Source organism: Piliocolobus tephrosceles, chromosome 3, assembly GCF_002776525.5.
Source record: "Piliocolobus tephrosceles isolate RC106 chromosome 3, ASM277652v3, whole genome shotgun sequence".
In the NCBI taxonomy this organism is placed as follows: Eukaryota; Metazoa; Chordata; class Mammalia; order Primates; family Cercopithecidae; genus Piliocolobus; species Piliocolobus tephrosceles.
Window position 1 is genome coordinate 52,509,590 of NC_045436.1, and position 25,290 is coordinate 52,534,879.

Consider the following 25,290-nt stretch of genomic DNA (forward strand, 5'->3'; position numbering starts at 1 on the left):
GAAACATTCTCTCTGAGGTGGAGTTTAAGATTCAAGTCCTTTATTAGGTAATATCCTTCCAACTCAAATCTGTTGAAAGTTAAGAGTAGGAGCAGGACTGAGCAGAGGGTGAGGTGGATCTGCAATGCAGACCAAAGAAAAACAAATTCAATGGTCTGAAAATTTTGGAGCCAGAATATTCCTTCCGAGTTAGATCTCATTAAGCCTAAATGTCCAGGCATCTGTCAGTCATTTGATGTGGACTGCCTCAGTAGTTTTATATCAAGAGTACTGCCTTAAATTCAGTTTACTGTGAAAATATTCAATGTCCTGGCTCTCAGCATTTTCCCATTACCATCATGGATAGTTCCAAGACTCAGGTTTGTCAACTTTGAATAAACTGCTTAATGTACAGTTAAAAAAAACTTGGAGTGTTAATTATTAACACTTGGAGTGTTAAAAAAACTTAATGTACAGTTAAAAAAAACTTGGAGTGTTAATGCATGACTACTTGACTAGTGGAAGACCCTGTGAGTGATGCCCTTTTCCAGGCAGTGACGTGCACGTAGGGAGTGCTGTCGCTGCGGCTATGTACTGGTGAGTAGGCAGCCAAATATCAGAAAATTGGATTACACTTAGAGGTAAGCTTTTGCCTCTGATTGAATGTGAAAGTTTCATTCCATAATGGAAATTTCTGAAGTTGGTCCCACTTAAGAACTTTGGACACCCATTGTAAAATGTTTATGAAAAATTAGGAGGTCATATGTTTTCCTTAGGTGAGATGCTTTGTCTCAGCAACAGCTTAGCAGAGGGATTTTGTTGTTGTTGTTGTTGTTGTTGAGAGAAAGTCCTTAAATTAAAACCTTAGAGGTTTGTGGAAACAAAACAAGAAGACAAAAATGATATTGTAAATAAATGTTTCTGTCAACTGTGAAATTAGTCATAAATACCAATATAATTCCATGAAATCTAAGGCATAGAGGGGATCTAAAGCCTGGCTTTTTTATTGGAAGTAGGACACTATCTAGCAGTTCAATTTGTTTTGTTTATAATTTTATTTTCTTTTAAGTTCCAGGGTATATGTGCAGGCTGTGCAGGTTTCTTACGTAGGAAAACGTGGGCCATGGTGATTTGCTGCATCTATCAATCCATCACCTAGGTATTAAGACCTGCATGCATTAACTGTTTTTTCTGATGCTCTCCCACCTCCCTTCCCTTCCCTGAGAGGTCCCAGTGTGTGATTGTTTCCCTCCCTATGTCCATGTGTTCTCATTGTCCAGATTCCACTTACAAGTGAGGACATGAGGTGTTTGGTTTTCCATTCTTGTGTTAGTTTGCTGAGGATAGTGTCTTCCAGCCTCTTTCATGTCCCTGCAAAGGACGTGATCTCATTCCTTTTTGTGGCTGCATGGTATTCCATGGTGTATAAGTACCACATTTTCTTTATCCAGTCTATCATTGATGGACATTTGTGTTGATTGTGTTTCTTTGCTGTTGTGAATAGTGCTGCAATGAACATTATGCACACATAATAGTGTGCATATATCTTCATAATAGAATAATTTTTATTCCTTTGGGTATATACCCAGTAATGGAATTGGTAGGTCAAATGGTATTTCTGGTTCTAAATATTTGAGGAATCACCACCCTGTCTTTCACAATGGTTGAACTAATTTACGTTGCCACCAAGAGTGTAAAAGCATTTCTATTTCTCTGCTACCTCACCAGCATCTGTTGTTTCTTGACTTTTTAATTTATATTCAGGGACTCTTCACTCAATCTTAGGTGCTTTTTGATTATTTGGTATATGAATTTAGTAAATTATCCAGGTATAAAATATGTATCCGAAACATTCAAGGAAACCAGCTTCTTTAGAGTTAATATCTGCCAAGTCTATTGGTTTATTTCTCAGTAGATGTTGAAGTTTTATGCCCAAATTGTATAACCTTGGATTGTGTCTCACGTTTGAATAGGTAACACTTGGTAAGCACAAATATGATGTTGGTTCCTCTTCTGCTGAAAGTAAACGATGTAACAATTTTACAAATGAAATAGTTGAATACCAACAGTTCACAATGTGTAAAGATTTTTCCAACCCATTGATGATGTACTTTAAGATCATTAACATATACTTGTGAATGCCTGTCAAATGTGTACTGCACCCCTTTCGTGAGGAGATATACTGATATTTGTATTTTAGATGAGCATAGAAAAGAAGGCATTAGCAAAAGCAAAGGCTGTATTCAAATGCTAAGAGGAAGCAAAATATTCATTTACTGTAGATTCAACAATAGTCATGTCCTTGTTAAAGCTTTGGTAGCTTATAGTGCTGTGCCAAGTAGCAATAGCTTCTTGGTGCATAGAAAATGGTGCATAGTGTTCAACTTGTATAAATCTTGTAAGAGAATATCATTTTTTTCTCCTAAATTAGTTCATTACATGGCTATGGTAGCTGTAAGAAGTATGAAAGTTCTTGGTCATATATATTAGTTCTTTTTCGTGCTGCTGATAAAGACATACACAAGACTGAGAAATTTACAAAAGAAAAAGGTTTAATTGAATTTACAGTTCCATATGGCTGGGAAAGCCTCACAATTGTGGTGGAAGAAAAGGAGAAGCAAGTCTCATCTTACATGGATGGCAGCAGGCAAAGAGAGAGATTGGGCAGTGAAACTCCCCCTTTTGATATCATCAGATCTCATGAGACTTATTCACTATCATGAAAATAGCACGGGAAAGACCTGCCCTCGTGATTCAATTACCTCCCGTGGGGTCTTTCCCACAACACATAAGAATTCAAGGTGAGATTTGGGTGGGGACACTGCCAAACCATATCACCATGCATTTGAATTATCATTCTAGAAAACACTAGCAAAGGTCATAGTGGATGTGCTCAACTACTATATTCACATGCTTGTTTCTACAAAATATTCATATCGAATATATAGGATCGCCAAAGAAAAGCAAGCATAACTCATACAGATGATAATGATAATACTGATAATAATGACCAGTGTTATGACCACAACTACAATCTTGTAAGGTGCAGTACTTGGCTTAGGATTCAGTAGTTAGCCTCCCCTTGGAGGAAAGAATGAGAAATTGAGTTTCAAAATTAGTCCATGTCTCTTTTTTCTTTTGCCTCTAACCGTGAAAGAAAAATTATTTCTGCATTTTCACATTACTCTATTTCATTATACATGTTTCTACCAAATGGAAGTAGCCCAATCCATTTCTGACTTAATCTCGAGTTATCAGTACTTTTGATTTTCACTATCATTGTAAACATTGTAGCTTCTAGCTTAGCTCAGACAAGTAATATGCATAAGTTATTGTTAAGATCCAAAATATATTGCACAGAGGTACATAGTCATGAACCACTATTGTCATGCAGTATTCATGTAAAGTAGCACTTACTGGAGAAACTCAGAGGCCAAAAGAGCACCTGAACACATATGATCCTAAAGTTCTAAGTATTCTACAAAAAGATCAGTTGGGGCTGGACACAACTGAAAAATTGTGGAAGAATTTCAGGAAAGAGATTTCACAATGTGATAATTTACTTATTTGTAGAAGACTTGAAGGAGGGACAAGAAACATGTGTTACATGCTTTAAACCGTATAACAATTGGAGCTTCTTGATCAAGGAGAAAGCTTTGTCAAGACCCTTCTCCTGATATTATTCAAAAGCCTTATGTTGTTCTGCTCAGCTAATTTTGATTAAGCTCCCAAGCATAACCCTAGCATCATCCATATATGCTTTCCATTAAAATCATATTATTGAATTTATTAAACAGTGATCATAGTTATGCTTGCAAATTATCAATTGGAAGGAAATAAACTAAAGATAATTTGTAGAATTTCATTAAAAAAATAGAGCATATCTTAACAATGGACTGCATATCCCATGCCATCTATATATTTACATAAATACTATATTTATATGAAAAGAAACAAGGATTACTGAAGTGTGCCACCACTCCTTCCATGCAGATAACTAGAAATAATAGACAATAAAATGTTTATACAGATGCTTACTTGTCTAGAAAATACTAAAGAACACCTTAAATGTTGCTGCATTTTAAAAAAGGAAAAGGATGTGGATATGGGAGAAATATTTACTTTTCATTGAATACATTTTCTGTAATATGGACTCTTTAACTAGTTTAATCTACTGGGTTTCTTTTTCATTAAAATAAAAAGAACCTATTATTTCCCAGAACTTGATTTCTAATATTATTCTCCAGTAAAAATAAGCAAAGTTCCGTGAATAAGTAGCTGATTCTAGTGCTGAGGTATGAGAAATCAAAGAACACGGAGCATCTTGCCATGCCAGGAAATAAGGATGGACACAATGGTGGAGACATTTTAAAGAGATGTGGGATCCACCTTAAAGAAATTTCAGTGTCAAAACCTGGAAAAATATGAGCAATAAAATAACTAATATAATTGTTTTAAAATGAAAAGTATAGAATAAATGCATATGATGTGGTTTGGCTCTGTGTCCCCACCCAAATCTCATCTTGTAGCTCCCATGATTCCCACGTGTTGTGGGAGGGACCCACTGGAAGATAATTGAATCATGGGGACAAGTCTTTCCCATGATGTTCTTGTGATAGTGAATAAGTCTCATGAAATCTGATGGTTTTAAAAATGGGAGTTTCCCTGCACAAGCTCTCTCTCTTTACCTTCTGCCATCCATATAAGATATGACTTGTTCCTTCTTGTCTTCCACCATGATTGTGAGGCCTCTCCAGCCATATGGAACTATATCCATTAAACTTCTCTCTTTGTAAACTTCTCAGTCTCAAGTATGTCTTTATTATTAGTGTGAAAACAGACTAATAAAGCATATGAGTCCATATTAATACAAATAAATGACTAAACAGATACAATGAGAAGACATAGGCAAATCCATGTAAAATAATTCCAAAAATTTATATAGATACTTTCTATTCACAGATGTGAAACTTAACTTCCTTTTCTTTAAGTATGGGCTGCATAAAGTAATTTCCTTCCAAAAAATTAAGTAAGTAAATGGTGAAAATGATACTAACTTTACAGTGGAGAAACATGAGAGGCACAGTGCCATTCAGATGAAGGTTAATCTCTGTTGCAATAAGTGATATTAACAGTATGTTTCTTTGATGTGATGTAATGTGATGAGAATGGTGTTTTACCTCTCTGATTTTCTTTCCCCTAAAAGGATAATTCTTATCTAACGTTGAGGGGAAAAAATCTAAGCAAATCCAAATTTAAAGGCATTATATAAAATACCTTACCAGTACTTCTTAAAACTATCAAGGTCATCAAAATAAATAAATAAATAAAAAACTGAGAAATGTCATAGTAGAAGACCATACACAGAGATGACAATGAAATGTATTGTTATTTCCTGGATGGGATTATTGGAACAAAAAATGACATTAGCCAAAATCTAAGGAAATCCACATGAAATATAGGATTTAGTTAATAATAATGTATCAATGTTGATTCATGACAAATGTATCATACTAATAACCTAAGATGTTAATAATAGGAAGAGCTCAGTGTGAGGTGATTGGAATTCTCTGTACATACTTTGTAAATTGTATGTACTTTCTCTGTATATACTTTGTAAATTTCCCTTTTTTAAAAAAAGTTTATAAAAATAATATGACAGTATCTGTATGTAAATATTTCTTTTCAAACCTATAAGATACTAGAGCTTTTAATAATGGCCCTATATTTATTAAGAGATGGTTTCCTATTTTATTGATTGTTATTGTTATAATTGTGGAATGAATTATTTTGAAAATATTTTTTAAAGATATCTTTTTAAAAATCTAGGAAAATAACACATAAATCTGCAACAATGAGCATCGCTGTAAAATTTTAAGAATGGATAAACCATGCTGAGTTGTTGGGGTTCATTCTACGATCTGTTCCAATGATTTTTCAAAATATCTGTTTTAATAGATTACTAAATATGTCTCCAAAGCTCATATTCCACAGGCAATAAAGACCCTGGAGATTTCGAAGCATAAAAATAATTGTGTTACAGCTTTATTAATTTGAATCCAGAATGTGGCAATTAGCTCAGATCTAGTAAAATTAGTCTTATTATTCTCTTTATGTAGATGGCCAATAGTGTTCAGTTATTAATCTATTTTTTCACTGTTTAAAGTATCACTTTCTAATTTTTATATCATGCCTGCTGTGGATCTTCTATTTTCTGTACTAAGCAATAATATCCAAGTCACAATTCTGCTATCCAAATTTCATTTGAGAGAATATTTTAAGGAGAACCCTGCTATGAACTAAACACTGTTGTCCCTTGAAATTCATATGTTGAAATCTTTATCCCCTGTGATGGCATTTGAAGGTGGGGCCTTTGGGAGGTAATTAGGTCATAAGGACAAAACACTCATTAATAGGATAATGCCATTTTAAAGAGATAGGAGAAAGATAATCTTTCTCCTTACTGTATGAAGATACAACAAGAAGTTGGCCATCTACAAACCATAAAGAGAGCCCTCATCTGTAACTGAATCTGCTGGTATCTTGATCTTGAACTTTTCAGCCTCTAGAACTGTGAGAAATCTTTTCCATTTTTTAATACACTCAGTCTATAGTGGTAGTTATAGCAGCCTGAACTAAAACAAAGCTCTGACACTAGTACGAAAACATGGGACATAGAGTTAAATCATGATCTGTTTTCCATTTGCATCTGTGTCTAACAAAGATTCTAGGTGATTATATCTACAATAACTAAGGTAAGATCTCTCTCAACGATATTGAGTACATTATGAATATTTACAAGAGATAAGACACATATATTCAAAACAGTGAATTACAGTCCAGACTCGAACTGTGTGTAGAGATGGTTGAAATCAATTTGGAAAGAGGGACATTTTAACAATATTATGTCTCCGATTCAACAAGATGGTTGGCTAACACCACTTCACGTATACTTCATCTACTTACAAGAATCAAAATAGTGTGTACTTGCACTTTGAATCTATTATCGAAGAGGGAACGTGGGAGTTCAACACAAAAGTGATAGGAAACATCAAAACTATAAAGGATAAAGAAACAGGCAGCACACTTGGCTAGGACTGGCTGGAAACCAGAAAAAACTCCCCAATATGGGAAGGAGGTGCATGAGAATCTTTCTGTGGTCTAGTTTCCTACTGGGGAATCAAACAATCAAGGCCACAGGAGAGCTCCATTACCCGCCCAAGCTTTGAATCTAACTTTGGCAGCAGCTGCAAGACTATGAGAAAGAACTGCTCCAGGGAAAGAACTCACATTGGTTCCCAGAACCTTTCTGAAACCTAAGCAGCTACAGCAAGATGCCATTTTATATTCTAGCTTCTAACAGACTGTGTTCTGTCTTGAGAACCAGCAACATCAGTCCTAGGCATTATGAAAACTCATGCTGTTGATTGCGCAACTGGGATATAAGTCGGGGGTGGGTTCTCACAGCAAGGACTTGGAAATGACTGCAGATTGGGCTTTTACTGCTGGTGGTGGGAAAGAGGCGTCTCCTCTGGAGATTGAAGGGGGATCAAGCTGTCATGAATTCTTGATCTTGAACTGGGTGGGCACTCTTAAGACCTGGGGTTCAGTTGTGAGCGTGGTGCAGACTTATAGGTCTGACAGATACCCTGGATCTACTGCAATAGCCTGGACTGGGGAATGAGCTCCATTGGGACGGGCATGATAAGGATATGTGTCTCCAACTCATGAGCCAAGACTGTGGCCACTGGAGCTGGCTGCACCCTCCCCATGGCAGGACCTCAATGTGGCAGCTACTGCCCTTAACCCTAGCAATCAACCAGAGGCTTAAGGATCACTTTTCCCCCAGCTGCCTTGACTGGTGCATGTGCTCCCCATTGTAGGGTCTGAGCTTAAGCCTACACAGTCCAGCTCTGCCTGGCTTCATTTCCACTTTAAGACAATACAGCATTGATGGTCTGAAGGATTGGACATTCCAATCACCAACCAAGCACTCCTTCTAGGGCTCTGAATTTGGACCTGTACATCTTACCACTTCCACTTCAGCTGTCTCCTACCTGCAACTGCTATACATATGCTGACCTAGGGGGCAGCCTGCATAGCCCACTGCAACCAATACCAACAAAAGCACCAATTGCTTGGGATCCAGAAGAGAATGTTACCACTGCTGCTGCCATTGCTCAAACTATACTAGCAACCCAGGGACTCAAGAGAATACTCACACAGCTGATATACTGCTACCATAACTGCAATCTGGGAGAGCCACCCAGAGTCCCAATAATCAGATGGCCTGGAAAAGTCAACATAGGTGCCTGTGTACACTGCCCCAGATTATAAGGATAGAAATGCCTAGCTCTCCAATGCCAGTGCTGAATTCTGAAAATAGGCTCATCTGGCATTGCAGTCTCTAGCACAGCTCTTCCACAGCCCCCACTATTAATTCTACTCTAACATGCCAAGGAAACCACAGATGGCACTGATGCTGTTTATAGCAAAGAAATAATATGGAGGCTTTACATGCATTCAGAAGCAAAGCCAGAGGGTCCTACCCAGCCAATACCATTGACACATCTTCAGAAATAGTACCCCTTGAACAAAAGTAAACTCAGAAATAGGAAAAAGTGACTGTTACACTACATGTGCAGAAATCAATGTAAAGACACAGCAAACATAAAAAAGCAGGACATGTGTTCTCTAGCAATAGTTTTTAACCGAATGATAATTTTGTTAAATTCTCTAGCAATAGATTTTAACCAAAATGAAATTCTTAAAATCTCAGATTAAAACATTTAAATATTATTTTAAAGAAGCTCAATAAGATGCAAGAGAAATCTGAATACCAATAGAAAGAACTAAAAAAAATCAATTCAAATTGTAAATAAGAAATTTACCAAGGAGCTAGTTCAGAGAGAACTAAAGGTTTAAAAAGTCTATTTAATGGCATAACAAATAAAAAAAAATTTCCTAGACTATCGAGAGAGTTAGAGATCCATACACAGGAGGTTCATTAGTCCCTAAGAAAATACAAGGCTGAAAGGATTTGCCATGACACATTATAATCAGTTGTCTAAAGTCAAAGAGCAAGTTATGAAATCAGCAAGAGAAATGTGTCCAGTTACCTGTAAGAGAAATACCATCAGACTAACAGCAGACTTCTCAGCAAAAACCTTATAGGTCAAAAAAGAATGGCATATATTCTAAGTAAATATATATATATATATGAGACACATATATATGACATATATATATATATATACACACACACACACGAAGTGCCAAAAAATTGTTTTTAGCTAATAATTATATACCCAGGTAAGAATACATTTAGCTAAGAATTATTTAGGTAAGAATTAAACATCCAGCAAAATTAAACTTCATAAATAAAGAAGAAATAAAGTCTTTCCCAAACAAGCAAATGCTGAGGGAATTGACCACCACCAGACCTGTCCTACAAGAAATGCTTCAAGATGTCCTAAAAGTGAAGGCATATGAAAAAATATAGTATTGTTAAAACAACAGAATTATAAATCTCACTGGTAAGACACTTACATAAAGGAGGAAAATAAAGGAATCAAATGGAACCACTATAGAATTCCATCAAACCACAATAAGAAACATTAAGTGAAAAAGAAACCAAGGATTTATAAAACAACTAAAAAAATTAACAATATGAAAGAAGCAAAACTTTCTATATCAATAGTAATCTTGAAGGTAAATAGTTTGAATGTTCCACTTATAAGTTCTAGACTGGCTAAATGCATAAAAAAAGAAAAAACATGATCCAACTGTATGTTTCCTAAAAGAAACTCACTTTAGCAGTAAAGACACATACAGATTGGAAGCAAAGAGGTGAAAAAATGGAAACAAAAATGGAAACAAAACTGAGCCAGGTGTGGGAGTGATGAGGGGTGTGTGGACAAGTGAATTCAGGATTCAGCCACTGTACACAGCCAGGCACACTGGCTGCTGGAGCAGGGCAGGCAGCTCAATGTGCCAGCACAGGTGCTAGTTCCGTGGGAGGCCGTGGCTGGACCAGATGTACTACATGCAGTTTCAGCTACAGGCACCCGCATCTGGATGAAGGGGACATGGTGGCACCAGGAAGCCTGGAGATTCCAGGAACTGAAGAGCCCCAAGGAGGGGTCACAGCCCTGATTCCAGGAGCCTCTACGTCTGGGTTCCACAAAGGACCATAGACCTCTTCTCCTTCTCATCGCCTGCAATGTGGAAAGTGGGTGAGGCGTGTTTGAGCCATCTTTGTGTTATAGCTCTTTCAGTCCTGACACTCAGCAGGTCACAAGTTCTTGTCTCACATCCAAGAAGAATAAGGTACACAGACAACAGGGAGTGAGCAAGGTGGAGAGGAGTTTCATTGAGCAACAGAACAGGTCTCAGGAGATCTGAAGTGGGTAGCTCCTTTACGTGGGCAGGTCACCTGATGAGTGTCCAGCTCTCAGTGAAGACACCAGCAGCGGTAGCTTCTTTCCATAGGCAGGTCATCCTAATGATTGTGTAAGTCTGGCTGAGAATGGTGTTTTTATGGACTTCAGAAGGGAGGAAGTGTGTGCTGATTGGTCCGTGGGAAACCATGGGCAGTCCTGGAAAAAGAACCATCACCTGGAATTGACAGTCCCACCCCCATGCTTCAGGCTGTTCCTGGCTTGAAGGTGGAGCTTCACCAGAAACTTGCCCCTTTCCACCCAGGAGCCTGTCTACCTCCTGCCGCCATCAACATGTGATCCATGGCACCCAGGCACTTGGTGCTAAGGGACATCTGCAGACCCCACTGGCCTCCGTTCCTGAGCTGGTTCGTGCCCAGCGTTTCAGACAGGTCTGAGGTGACAGGGGAGCTGGTGTGTCCGTGCTGCCCTGAGCATGCACACACCCAGCCCGCTCACAACAGCACCTGGGCTCGGCGTCAATATTGGTCTGAAATTCAAGCAAGCACCAGGAGCGGGGAGAAACCAGGCAGTGGGAGCAGGCATTTCTGAGGCTGCAGGGGCAGTGAATACTTCCCAGGCCCCCGAGAGTACAGGGATGCATGGGTTTGTAGTCATGGTTGGGTGGCTGCAGCTGTGCCCAGGAGGATAGGGCTCCCACCTGTTCCTGGCTCCCACCAGCTCTATGGAGTGTGCAGCCCCAGACAGGTCTCCCCCGCTGCAGCCAGCATCTTCACAGCAGCCGCTTCAGACATGCCACCACTGCCATAAATAGTATTGGAAGAAAAATATATGCATAGATCAATGGGAAAAAGTAGAGAACCCAGAGACAGCCACATATTTACAGCCAAATTATCTTTGCCAAAGCTGACAAAATATACTGGGGAAAAGACACCCTTTCCAATAAGTGGTGTTGGGAAAATTGGATTCTCATATGCAGAAGAATGAAATTTGACCTCTACCTCTCATCACATACAAAAATCAACTCAAGATCAATTAAATACTTAATTTTAAGACCAGAAAGTACAACAATACAAGAAGAAAATATAGAGAAAACTCTTCTGGTAATGGTCTAAGCAAATACTTTATGACTAAGACTGTAAAAGCTTAGGCAACAAAAGCAGAAACAGATAAATGGGACTTAATTACACTAAAATGCTTCTGCATAGCAAAATAATCAACAGAGTGAAGAGACAATCTGTTGTATGAGGGGAAATATTTTCAAACTATTCATTTGATAAAGGACTACGTAACCAGAATATACAAATCAAACAGCTCAACTATAAAAATAAGTCTATTAAAAAGTGGGCAAAGATATGAATAGACTTTTCTTAATGACATGCAGATGTCCAGCATGTATATAAAAGTTTCTTAACATTACTAGTCATCAGGAAAATGCAAATCAATACCACAAAGGTACATCACCTTACACCAGTCAGAATGGTTACTGTTTAAAAAGACAAAAATAGCAGATGATGGTGAGAACACGGAGAAAAGGTAACACTTATACACTGTTGGTGGGAATATAATTTAGTACAGTCTTTATAAAACAGTGTATGGATATTTCTCAAAGAACTAAAAATAGAACTACGGTATGATTCCTCAATCTCACTCTTGGGCATATACCCAAAGGGAAAGAAATCATTAGTTGAAAAACATACCTGCACTCGTATGTTTATCACAGCATTATTCACAACTGCAATGATATAGAATCAACCTGAGTGTCCATTACAGATGTTGGATAAAGAAAACGTGGTATATATGTACTATGGAACACTACTGAGCCAAAAACAATAAATAAATAAATTATGTCTTTTGCAGCAACATGAAAAGAACTGGAGGTCATTATCTTAAGCCAAACAACCCAGGCACAGAAAGACAGATATCACATATCCTCTCTTATAATTATGTGATTAAAATGTGTTCACGTGAATGTACAGAGTGAAATGATAGCTAACGGAAACTCAGAAGAATGGGGAGTGGGAGAGGGGAGGATGAATATAAGTCAGCATGTTATTTGGGTTATGGATACACTAAAAGTACTGACTTGACCACTACCCAACTTACGCATGAAACAAAATTGCACATGTATCCCATACAGTTATACAAATAAAAAAAATCAATTACAATTTTGAAAATTCAATTAAAATTTTGAATTAATTAATTAGGCTTTGAATTCTTTTTCTGTGACTGCTAAAATAATTTACCACATGATTGCTGGCTAAAAAAAATAAAAATAAAAAAATCCCAGAAATGTATTTTCTTACAGCTCTGAAGGTTAGAAGTCTGAAATCAAGATTGTAGCATGTCTCTCTGCTCCCTCCAAACATTCTAGGAAAAAAATCTTCCTTCCCTCTTCCAGGTTCTGGTAGCCCCAGGTGTCCCTTTTTCATGTGATGACATAAATCAAATCTCAGCTTCTATTTAATAACTTTAATATGTCTCACCTGATAACTGTGTAAAATTCTTTGCATACATTGTTGTATCATATTGGTAGTATTTAACTGAGAATTTCACATTTATGTTCATGAGAGATCTTGGTCTGTAGTTGTTCTTGTAATATTTTTGTTTGGTCTTGGAGTTAGGAAAATACAGGCCTCATGGAATACATTAGGGTATTTCACCCCAATTTTATCTTCTGAAACAGATCATAGAGAATTAATGTAGTTTCTTCTTTAAATGTTCAGTAGGATTTGTAAGTAAAATCATATGGACCTGGTATTTTGTTCTGTTTTATTTTTGTAAGGTAATTATTAATCAGTTTCCTTAATAAATACATTGCTACTCACATTATATATTTCTTATAGTATAAATTTTGAGGTTTGTGCTTTCTAAGAAATTTGTTTATTTAAGCCAAGTTATCTAATTTCTGGGCACAAAGTTGTTCACAGGATTATATTATCTTTTTAGTAGCCACTAAATCCTTAGTAAAAGTCCATATTAGCACTTTGTTTTTCTTCTCTCTATATACATCTTTTATTTGCTACCCTGGTAAAGATTTATCTATTTTGTTGATCTTTCTCAAAAGAAAACACATCTTTTGTTTTTATTCACTTGCTCTACTGGTTTTCTGTTTTCAATTACATTGACTTCTAGTCTAACCTTTATTATCTCTTTTCTCCTTCTTTAGGTTCTTTTTTTTTTTTAATGTGCTACCTTAGATTGTTGATTTTTATAACTTTCTTCTTTTCTAATATATACTCAATGATACAAATTTTCCTTCAAGCAATACTGTCACTGTATCTAATAAATTTTGGAAAGTCTTGTTTTCATTTTCATTTAGTTCCAATGCTAAAATTTCCCTGGAGGTTTTTTTTAATACTGTATTATGTGGAAGCGTGTGTTTAATCTTCAAATATTTGAAGATTTGCCAGCTATCATATTCTTGATTTCTAGTTTAATTGCATTGTGTTTGAGAACACACTTTGTCCCTTTGTAATTTTCTATTCTTTTACATTTGTTAAGGTATATTTTTATGACCCAGAATGTGGTCTATTTTCATGAATGATCCATGTCAGCTTGAAAAAAATTGTAATTTTTGTTATTGGATGAAGTGTTCTATAAATATCCTTTAGACATCCTTTGTTATTGGGGGTGCTCTTCACTTCCTCTCTAACCTTACTGATTTTCTGCTCACTGGATCTATCAATTACTAACAGAGAGATGTTAACGTCTTCAGCTTTAATTGTGAATTTGCCTATTCCTTTTTACAGTTTTCATCACTTTTGGCCTCATGTATTTTGACACTGTTGTTAGGTGCATGCATGTTAAAGATTGTCATGCATTCTTAGAAAATTAACCTTTTTATTAATGCTCCTATTTATCTGTGATAATTTTCCTTGCCCTGAATTCTACTTTTTCTGCAATTATGCAGCTACTCCAGTGTTTGAGACACAAGTGTTAGTATGATATTTTTTCCTTCACCCTTTAACTTTAATCTGTCTATGTCTATATTTAAGATAGGTTTCTTGTATATGGCATATAATTGTTTATTGGCTTTTGTTTGTTTGTTTGTTTCCATTCTGACAGTTTATGACTCTGGTGTATTTGAGTCATTGTCTACTGTCTCTCCTTTTACTGCCTTCTTTATTCTTACTAGAGCATTTTAAAGTGTTTTCATTTTCTTTCCTTTCATGGAACATAATTTATATTTAGAAATATTTACACAGTTCAATCGTGTCCTGAAAAGAAAATACAAGATAAAAGAAATAAATAAACATGTTTAAGTATTGTCCTAGAGTTTTCAATATACATTTACAACTACTCTAAGTTAACTATTACATTATAACCTACTGATTTACAGGTAGCACTGGTGTAACATTACTGTCATTCATTTTATTTATCTATATGATATAATTACCTAAAATATTGACAGTCTTATTACTTTGAACAAATATTACTCTCTTAGATGCACTAGGAGTAATGAAAATAAAATACTTCACTTTACATTCTTTTGTTCTTTCTCCATATTTTCTCTTTACATAGATTCAAGTTTCTGACCTATATCACTTTTCTGGTCTTTGAAGTACTTCTTTTTAACGTTTCTTGCATGACCTGTCTACTGGCAATAAACTCCTTCAGATGTTTCCTTCATTCTTGAAGAATCTTTCTTTTTTTTTTGGAGAAGTCTGATGCAACTTTTCATCCTTGTTCCTCCATCTGTAAGGTGTTTGTTTTTAAAATTTTCACTTTGTCTTTGTTTCAGTTTGCATATGACGTGCCTTGCTGTAAATTTTTGATATTTATCCTGCTTGGTGTTTTCTAAACTAGCTTGGTATTGTGGTAATATCTCCAGTTTCATTTCTAATTGAGCTTATTTTGGTCTTTTCTCTTATGCTCCTGGTTAATCTCACTAATTATCTATCAATTTTGTTTATCTTTTCAGAGAGCCAGCTTTTTGTTTATCTTTTGTACTGTTTTTTCAATTTCATTTAGTTCTCTGATCTTTGTTGTTTCATTTCTTCTGTGATTTTGGGGGAGGGAACAGGTTTGTTCTTGCTTTTCTAGTTCCTTGTTAAATTGTTAATTTACAATATTTCCACTTTTTTTGACATAGGCATTTAATGCTATAACCTTCCCTCTTAGCACTGTTTCTACTGCATTCTACATGGTTGATATGTTGTGTTTTCATTTTGACTTGTTTCAAAAAGGTGTTCATAGTAGGCTTGAATGATCTTTTGTATTTCTGTGGTATTAAGCCTCTACTAGTGGTAATATGTATTAGTGATAATATGCCTGTATTAGTCAGGATTCTCTAGAGGGACAGGACTAACAGAATATATGTGTTTGTAAAAGGGAGTTGATTAAGGAGAATTGACTCACACAATCGCAAGGTAAAGTCCCACAACAGACCCTCTGCAAGTTGAGGAGTAAGAAAGCCAACACTCCCAAAACCTCAAAAGTAGGAAAGCCAAAAATGCAGCCTTCTATCTGTGGCCAGAGGCTTGAGATTTCCTTGCAAACAACTGGTGTAAGTCTAAGAGTCCAAAAGCTGAAGAACTTGGAGTCTGATGTTCAAGGGCAGGAAGCATCCAGCATGGGAGAAAGATGAAGGCCAGAAGACTCAGCAAGTCTGCTTTATTCTAGCTGTATTGGCAGTTGATTACATGGTATCCACCCACACTGAGGGTAGTTGTGGAACTGGCAGTTCACTGACTAAAATGTTAATCTCCTTTTGCAACACCCTCACAGACATACCCAGGAACAATACTTTTCATCCTTCAATCCAATCAAGTTGACACTCAATATTAACCATCACACTGTCCAGGAGTTTTCATATAGTAGAATGCTTTGCAGAAGTGGTACATATCACTTCCACTCACATTTCATTGCCACACCTTGTCACATGGTTTCCCCCAAACATAAGAAAGCCAGAATTATAGTCTGTCTTATTATCAGAAATCAGAGAGTTAGAAATATTTGCTTATGTCAATTACAACCAAAAAGTAAAACAATGGTAGAGAATCCAATGACACACAGCATTTTCATTTCCACCATAACAACTCTGCATTTGATGATCTAAAATCATGGCATGTAAAGAAAAATCCTTCTAATATTAGTGGACAAATATTGGAAGTTGATACTGTCAGCTGGAATTTCAGGTCCTTATGCCAAAATGACAATAAGGAAGTAAAAAGAGTTATTGACCTGCCCCAATCAAGCTGATATCTGTTTTTTGGGGATGGAAAATGTATAAGTAGAAACCAGTTATATTTCCATATGAAAATAGGACCTCCAAAATTAGGTCAGAAGTTGGCAAACGTTTCCTGTAAAGGGCGAAATGGTGAATACTTAGACATTGTGAGGTATAAGTCTTGGCACCAGCTACTTAACTTTGCCATTGGTAGTGATAAAGAAGCCATTGACAATAATGGGCATGCCTGTATTCCAATAAAATTTTAATTAAACAACAGACAGAAATTCTGATTTCCCCATCTACTGTGGTTTGCTAACTCCTGTCATAGATCTTTGAGGTATGAAGATTTACAAATATGTTTTTGTGGGAATATTTTACAATTTTATAACTTAAATGAGGGATGAGCTATAATAGTTATTAATTTTTCTGTCTTGTACCTTTTTCCCTGTTTTTATTTTCCTTTCTCTACTTCCTCAACTTCTTATAATTGGCTTTATTTTTGCTTCCACACTGAAGACACATTCACTCCATTTGCTAAGACATTTGTAGCTGACGTTGATGGTGCTTAAGCGCCTCTAGTACCTCCATTCAATGTGGGTTAGTGATTAGTCAACCTTCTAGATTTGTTTACTTCCATCTGTCAGACCTTAATTTCTTCTAAAATGAAAAATACATTGTGATATTTTAATATCAACTCAAACATCATTGATGTAGCAACTGCAATTGCTCAAATACCTGTAGTGGCCTAGTCTAATGCTCTCTTTTATGAGTTGAACAAAAGAGAAGCATGTACTTATAGTGGGGCCCACATTTATCTACAAATAGTGGGCTTCTATAGGGAATAGTGGTTTATTTGATTACATACTTGACTAAATCAAGAAACAAGTTATCTTTCTTATATCTGAGTCCTCTTAGTCCAGAGTACTATGGGCATTGGAGGGACAGTTGACTCACTGTTGTGATTTTAAAATACCGTAATATCTTCCATTTTAAACAGTCTGTTTAGTAATTTGTAAATACAAAGCTTTAAAAGAGTTCTGCTTCTCTCTTTCTTCCCAAATTGGCATCTGTATTAAGGGAAAGTTTACATGCTTCCAATTCTAAGAGATGGTGCCCTTGGAGCCAAGTATTCATCCTTTTTTTCTCCTCTGGGGCATTGGTAGTATCTGTGACAATATGTCATGTTAAATACCAGGTTCCCTGCCAGCTTCTGCTGATCAGCTCTGGCCGACACTGCAGGTTTTTTGTGATTCAGTTACATCTTCTGTTGTATGTATGACTTATGCCATCCTACCCCACAGCCTCCACTCTGGGGTCACCTTACCCCTTATCTCAGTGAGGGATCGTCATAACAACGGGTCCATTGCCACTTTCTGTGTCTCTCTCAAGGAGCACACAGAAAAAAGGGAAACCCTCTCCTTTCTAAATTACAGGAGCTTGGGGAAATTTGAGGCATAATTCCTGGTAGCAAATTCCTCTGCTGAGCCTGCTCCAGATTGACAGAGAGACATTCTAAAAGGTCTTCTCACAGAATCCCAAATGGGAAAGACAGGCCAAATATCTATTATATTTGTTTGCTGTGGCCGCCGTAACAAAGTTCCACAGACTGGATGGCTTAAATAACAGAAATTATTTTCTCACAGTTCTGGAGGCTGGAAGTCCACCATCAGGGTGTCAGCCATGTTAGTTGCTTGGGCGACCTCTCTCCTTGACTTGCAAACAACTGCTCTCTTAGTGTCTCTCATATGGTCGTCCCTCTGTGCATGCATGCACCTGGTGTCTCTTTGTATGTCCAAATTTCCTGTTGTTACAAGGCTATCAATAAGACCGAATTAGAGCCTACACTAAGGACTTTATTTAAACATAATTACCTATTTAATGGCCCATGTCTATATACAGTCACATTCTGAGGTACCAGGAGTTAGGGCTTCAACATGTGAGTTTGGAAGAAACACAATTTAGCCCTTAACATTGGTCTATCTATCTATCTATCTCTCATCATTTCTGTTCTCTTAACCCCAATAGCAGGCATTTTGATCTAAAAAGGGCCTTATATTTTTTTATTTTCCTTTCTCCATTTTTTCACCTCTCTCATTCTAGGAACCACTAAATTTTTAAAAATTCCCCTCTTCCCTCTTGATTCCCAGTGCCATACCCTTCTCTTTCCACTTACCTGGAAATATGGAAATAGGGGAATGTAAAATATGCACTGATAATATTATTATAATTACATATCTGTACTTCTTGAGATAACAGATTAGATATAAAGGTATAAAAAGCAAGTTTCATATTTATAAAATATTTCTGATGAATTAAAACTTTTGAAATAGTGTACAAATTAGAAAAATAATATATTAACAATCTATAAAACATAGTAAATGCAGATATAAATTGGAAATAAGCAATACATATTTTCTAAACATTTTTGCTTTAAATACCTTTAAAGTTCCAAGAATTATGTGTTTCATAATATTAAAAAGGATTATAGGCCATATCAAATAATTCTACAAATCTCAAGAGGAATTACACATTTTCCCCTTGAGTAAATAAATGTTCATTTTAATCTCATGTGTATGGTTTCTTATAACATTCTACATGGCTACCTCACATCTCACAGGTATTTTTAAGCATAGTTTAAAGTTTATTGCACATTGAGGTTTTCAGTAATTACATTTGCCTCAAACACTGAATTGCATTTTGTGAGAAATATACAAGAAGGATTAAAACTAACAAAGAAGATTTTAAAAATATAAAGCTATCAGATCTAACTCTACCTCAGAAATTTTCATCTTTATTGTTAATTATTGTGCAAATGCCTTAAACTGAGTTTAACTTAATAAGAAAAATAGTCTCATCCTCTCAAGAATAAAAATCAACTCCAATGATAGTAGATTCACTTAAATAAGAATAATTTTGACTACAAGCTTAGAGAAAATAGAGTTTCCAGTAAGGGTAAATGTTTGAGTTCAGGCTAATACTAAAACTAACCAAGAAGCTTTACCCAACAAGGCAAATAACAGTAGTCATATTTCAGTGACAATCTCTCTATAAAATGATTCTGATATTATTTTACCAAACATTCCTGGGTTTTGCATATCACCTTAAATGAACCTAAATGTTTTAAAAGGATACAAAATCACAAAGAGAAGCATAAAGATTTTCTGCCTGTTCCTAAAGTAGAGAATTGTTAATAATAGGAAATGAAACATTTATCATTATTTGATAGAAGATTGTAGAGCTTTCAAAATCTTATAAACAACCAAGGGAAAATAATTTGCATTAAAGCTTATCATATGCAACTCTTGCTAAGGTAAAGGTGGACGGACATAAATGACAAAAAGATAATGAGATAGATGGATACATGATAGAGCATAGGTAGTTTAATAGGCAGTTAAAAAGCTAGGTAGAGAGACAGACAGATGGTTGAATACATGAGTGTATAAGAGAAGAAGAAGCTGAAATAATACACTCTGATAATGTTTTTGAAACATGTATACTCCTAAATACGTATATAAATCTGTTATGAACAAGAAGAAACAAGTCGATGGTGGTGAAGAGTCAATACTGAAAAGTGGAAGTATTAGACTGAGTCTGTAAGGGTTGGAATTGGTCATAATATTATTTACAGAGACCTTCTTGAGATTTCAGTTTTTCTAAATATATCTCTTCTCCAGTAATTATTCTACACTAATGTGTGGGATATTTATTTAAAAACAATCATTTTACCCTGGATGTGTCATTTCTTTTTCACTGGACTATCAATAATTTCCTTATTCCAACAGCACTTCCTTGTTAGTGAAATGATAGGTGTGATATTTTCTGATGTAATATCTATGTCTATAAAATGACTAGAAAGTAATGCCCACCTTTCCTTTGAGGCTGTTACATAGATTGTCAGTAGCTTGCATATACTCTCCAGGCTTCCTGCAATATTGATTGGAGTAATGGGCTTTTATTGATGTGTCATTTTTCCACAAGACAAATTAGAGGTCTCAAGAGCCAAACTGAATGAGCTTTGGCAGCTACTAATGGGAGGGGCCTTATGGTAGATAGATAAACCTGGAGGAGGCTGGAGGTCTTCTAAACAATATTACTAAATCATCAACTTTGGCAATCAGTTGGCATCTTCAAAGCCATATCCTGGGAAGTTTCCTGGTTGCTGCCTTTTCCACTTTCAAGCTAAGTCTAACAATTCATATTTCTGCCTTTCTCCTCCTCATCCTGCCTTTACTCATAATTCTGTATGTCCAGCCTGAGTTTACTGTTCTCCTCTTCCCCTTTTAAACAAATGTACTTTATCTTCTCAAATATGTTATTTCAACTTAAAATTGCTTGACCAGCATTCAGTGACTGTCTAACAAGACCATACCCCTCCCTTGATAGAGATCTTTTGGCCCTGCACCAATACTTCCTAAGTCTGGAATCTATACAGACATTCCAGGCATTTGAACCTCCTATTTTCTGTTTCACCAGGAACAGAAAGCACTAAAATACATTTTTATGTAGAGCTAGTTCTCTGCACGGACTTGTGAAAAAATGATGTTCTTACTCTTTTCTCCATATTTATTATCTGCCCAGAAACTGAGAGCATCGATATCTTTTATTCCCCGAAGCTGTCTGCTAAATATCAACTGAACATTGTGTGTGTATGTGTGTCGGGGGGCTACGGGGGTGTGGGTTTGTGCTATGTATATATTTGCACATATGTATGTGTGTGCATGGAGAAAGTGAAGGAGCAGCAGGGTAAGTTATTCTTGTAACTATAAATCCTAACACTTGATCCCCAACTCAGCCTCTAGCCACTACTACATTTCAGATCAAATTAATAACATTACTTTTCACTGCTTCCTTCTTAATCTCTCTTAATAGCCCAGAAATAGACTTGTTAAATATTAAAAGGTTGAACTTTTCTACTCAGGGCAAGACAGAAGAGAAAGGAGAGAAATTCTGAGCATAATAGTAAAGTCAAAGTTAATGATTCTATGATTTCACAAAGGTTAAAACCTACATTCTCCACGTAACAGTGCCTCAGAACATTCTCCAGTCCTCGTCAGTCCCGACTTACTACCCACTTCCCCCAACCCCAAATGTACTAAAAACTGGTTCATATCAGGGACTACTTAATGGAGAAATCTTTTTATATTAAATAATTGGGAAGTTATTTAGTCTATCAACTTATAAAAATGTCGTATTGGTGGTAGGTAGATATAATGTCACAATATATTAATAGAGTATTTACTTAATTTCAGTATTGATCCTGCTTTCTTGGGTTGTGGAAGGTTCATTTTTAACACAATTTTGTTCACACATTTTGTCTGTGTCCTAGAATAAATATTAGTGTTTCTGTCTTTTTGGTTTGCTAAAAGTGCTAGCTCTGCAATCACCAGTGTCCTAAGACCAATATTTTACTGAACCTCGGGAGCCATTTTATGTAGTTATCACCAAGTGCTGCTCTTTAAAAAAAGAAAAAGCCATGCCAACATTTGTATAGCATGCAGAGACCTAAGGAACTCTATGTGGTGCTTTTTATTCTGACTGATTTTGGGACTATAACAGCTTTCTAATGAATAAAAACCAAGCAAGTAATTTTGCTTTACCAAATAGTTCTCAATGAAAAATGATCATTCTATTTTCTCATAGGAAAAGAAAGGAGGTCCCAGGGGATTTTTTTTTTTTTTCAGTTATGTCTGTCTATTCACTTAATCTCTTACCAAATAAGCTTGTAGAAATCTGAGAACTGATTCTGCCTATTCCCAGTACACACATTTTATTTAAACATATCAATAAGCCACTCACCTAGGAAAAAACAATGTGAACATAATATATATATGTCTATATGATCTTCGCCCATGTTCATATGATCTTATTTTAAAAAATAGAAACAGGTACAAATTCAACTTTATGCATTTAAACTTTCACTCAACCAAATATGAACATTTTTGTATTTCTCATTGGAATCTCTGTTAAAATATAGCTTTTACGATGGGGTTACATTAAAATGTATTAAACTAATTTGCTATTTTTGAATATGTATGCTATTTCTAATTCTCATAACCAAAACAAAACTTAGTGAATATTGTTTCATATAAAGGCATTAGTAGTTCCTAAGAAAAAAAATATAGAAGGGAAAATTTTGCATGTGGGCCATTTTATATTTTTTGGCACAATAACTAATGCTAGTATGATCATGTTTGATTGTCTTTTCAAAGGAGAAATGTAAAATGATTGATTTTTTGAATTATTCTAAGTATGAAGTGAAATATATTTTAGCATGATTAATTGCTATGTATTTTTAGCCTTTGAAACTGTGTGTACTCATTAACTTTTACATTTTTCAGTTGGAACATTCATTGTTTTTAGACAACTTTAAAACAGGTTTATGGTCTGTTAGATATGTGACAAATAGTGTCCCTTATATTCTTTTGCTTTTTATGTTTATGCTAGATTTTGTATCACGTTGCAAATGTCACATTTTGATTTCTACCAACTATTTTCTGATATTATGTTTTTATTTACATCCAATTTTGAGAACCACTTTGTGTCCACGAACAGATATTTGCATATTCTAATTTATATTTTCTGTAGTTAAATTTAGCTTTTCTTTCTTTTATTTTTGATGTTTGCTCATTTAATGTCTGAAATATACATTAGTGTAGGACGTAATGTAGGCATCAAAATGTGAATAGTTAATCTGTATACTTTGGGAAGTTGTTCTAGTTTTTTAAGTTTTTCTAGTTATCCAATAGTTTAAAGGCCTCTTCATTAATTACTATCAATATATGTTTACTTGACTTTTTTCAACCAAATCAATGTGTTTACTTCCTTTATAAGACTCTTTTGAATTAAATATTTACATTATTTTTACATGAATTTGGTGTATATTGTCTTTATAATCATGGACTTTTTTGGGCATTGTCAAAATTTTATATACCTCAGCAAAATGTATATGAGTTTTAGAACTTTTCAGTTTTTGTTTTTCAGCATTACCCATGTTTTTATTCCAGAATGGAATCTGAAACTTATGTTCTTTCTTCCTGTTTTACTATAGATATTTAAAATGAACCACATGCTGTTTTAATATGCATGTATTTAGAGAAATAATTACTAGAGTGAAGCAAATTAACATATTCACCTCACATAGTTACTTTTGTGTGTCTATAGTAAGAGCATGCAAACTCTACTCTCTTAGCAAATTTCTAGTATAAAATTATTAACTAGGCCCGGCGCGGTGGCTCAAGCCTGTAATCCCAGAACTTTGGGAGGCCGAGACGGGAGGATCACGAGGTCAGGAGATCGAGACCATCCTGGCTAACACGGTGAAACCCCGTCTCTACTAAAAAATACAAATAGCTAGCCAGGCGAGGTGGCGGGCGCCTGTAGTCCCAGCTACTCGGGAGGCTGAGGCAGGAGAATGGCGTAAACCCGAGAGGCGGAGCTTGCAGTGAGCTGAGATCCGGCCACTGCACTCCAGCCTGGGCGACAGAGCGAGACTCCGTCTCAAAAAAAAAAAAAAAATTATTAACTATAGTCCTCATACTATATATTGAATCTCTAGATGTATTCATCTTACATAATTGTACCCTTTGACCTACATCTCCACATTTCCCCTCTCTTCGTGCTCCTGGTAGCCACAGTTGTGCTCTTTGTTTCTATATACCCACCTTTTTAAAGATTGCACATATAAATGGAGTATGCAGTACTTTTCTTTGCCTGCTTCGTTTCTCTTAGCATAATACCCTCCAGTTTTATTTATATTATTGCAAATGGCAGGATAGCTGTCTTTTTAAAGGCCAAATATATTCCTGTGTGTGGTATATATAAATTTTTATCACATATTATATATATAAATATATATACCTACATATGTATGCATGTATACAAGTGCCACAATTTCTTTATTCATTTATCTATCCACTGACACCTAAGATTTTTTCATATCTTGGCTATTGTGAATAATGCCACAATGAACATAGGAGTGCAGATATCCTCATGCAGTGCATATATTTTTAAGGGTATATTCTTTATTTGCAATTATTGTCATTATATGAAGACATTTAAAAACGTTATCTATCCACATTTTCCTGTAATAAACCTGACTTGATCGCATTTTAAAAATATAATTTTGACTTTTTTTTTTGAGATAGAGTCTCCACTTGCAGCTGGTTGTATGTGATCTCTTGCTCTCCAGTGCGGCCCCAAGTATAAACTGGGAAAGGGACATAACGCAGCTATTAGGTGATAGGAGGGTCTGGGATATTTACTCATATGACTTACTTATACCTTCCTTCTTGTCCTACTAAGGCTTAATCCAGATACACCTTTCTTGCTTATTATGGTAAAATGCTGGGCCTGATGCCATTTATGATTTATTAGATCTTATAGAACTGGACTCATAATGGACACTTTTCTACACACTGTCACTTAGAGCACTACGAGCAAACATTCTGTCTCTGAGAGGGCTGTTTCTTAAAAGGAATAGAATTTCTTGGTGCAGATAGATGGCCTTGTTCCCAACTCTAAAAAGAAATGTTGTGATACTCTAATTGGGATTTGCTCTAAATTCCATATTGTATAATTTTCCGCTTTAGAAGACTCACTAAAGTATTTGCTGAATTGTATGACCCAACCCATACTGCTACCTTCACTACAGCTTGGATCTTTGAAAAAGCCCTTTCCCAATCTGAGGACCACTCAGACCTTCCTTATTACTTGCTGTATCATCTAGAGCAGGATTAA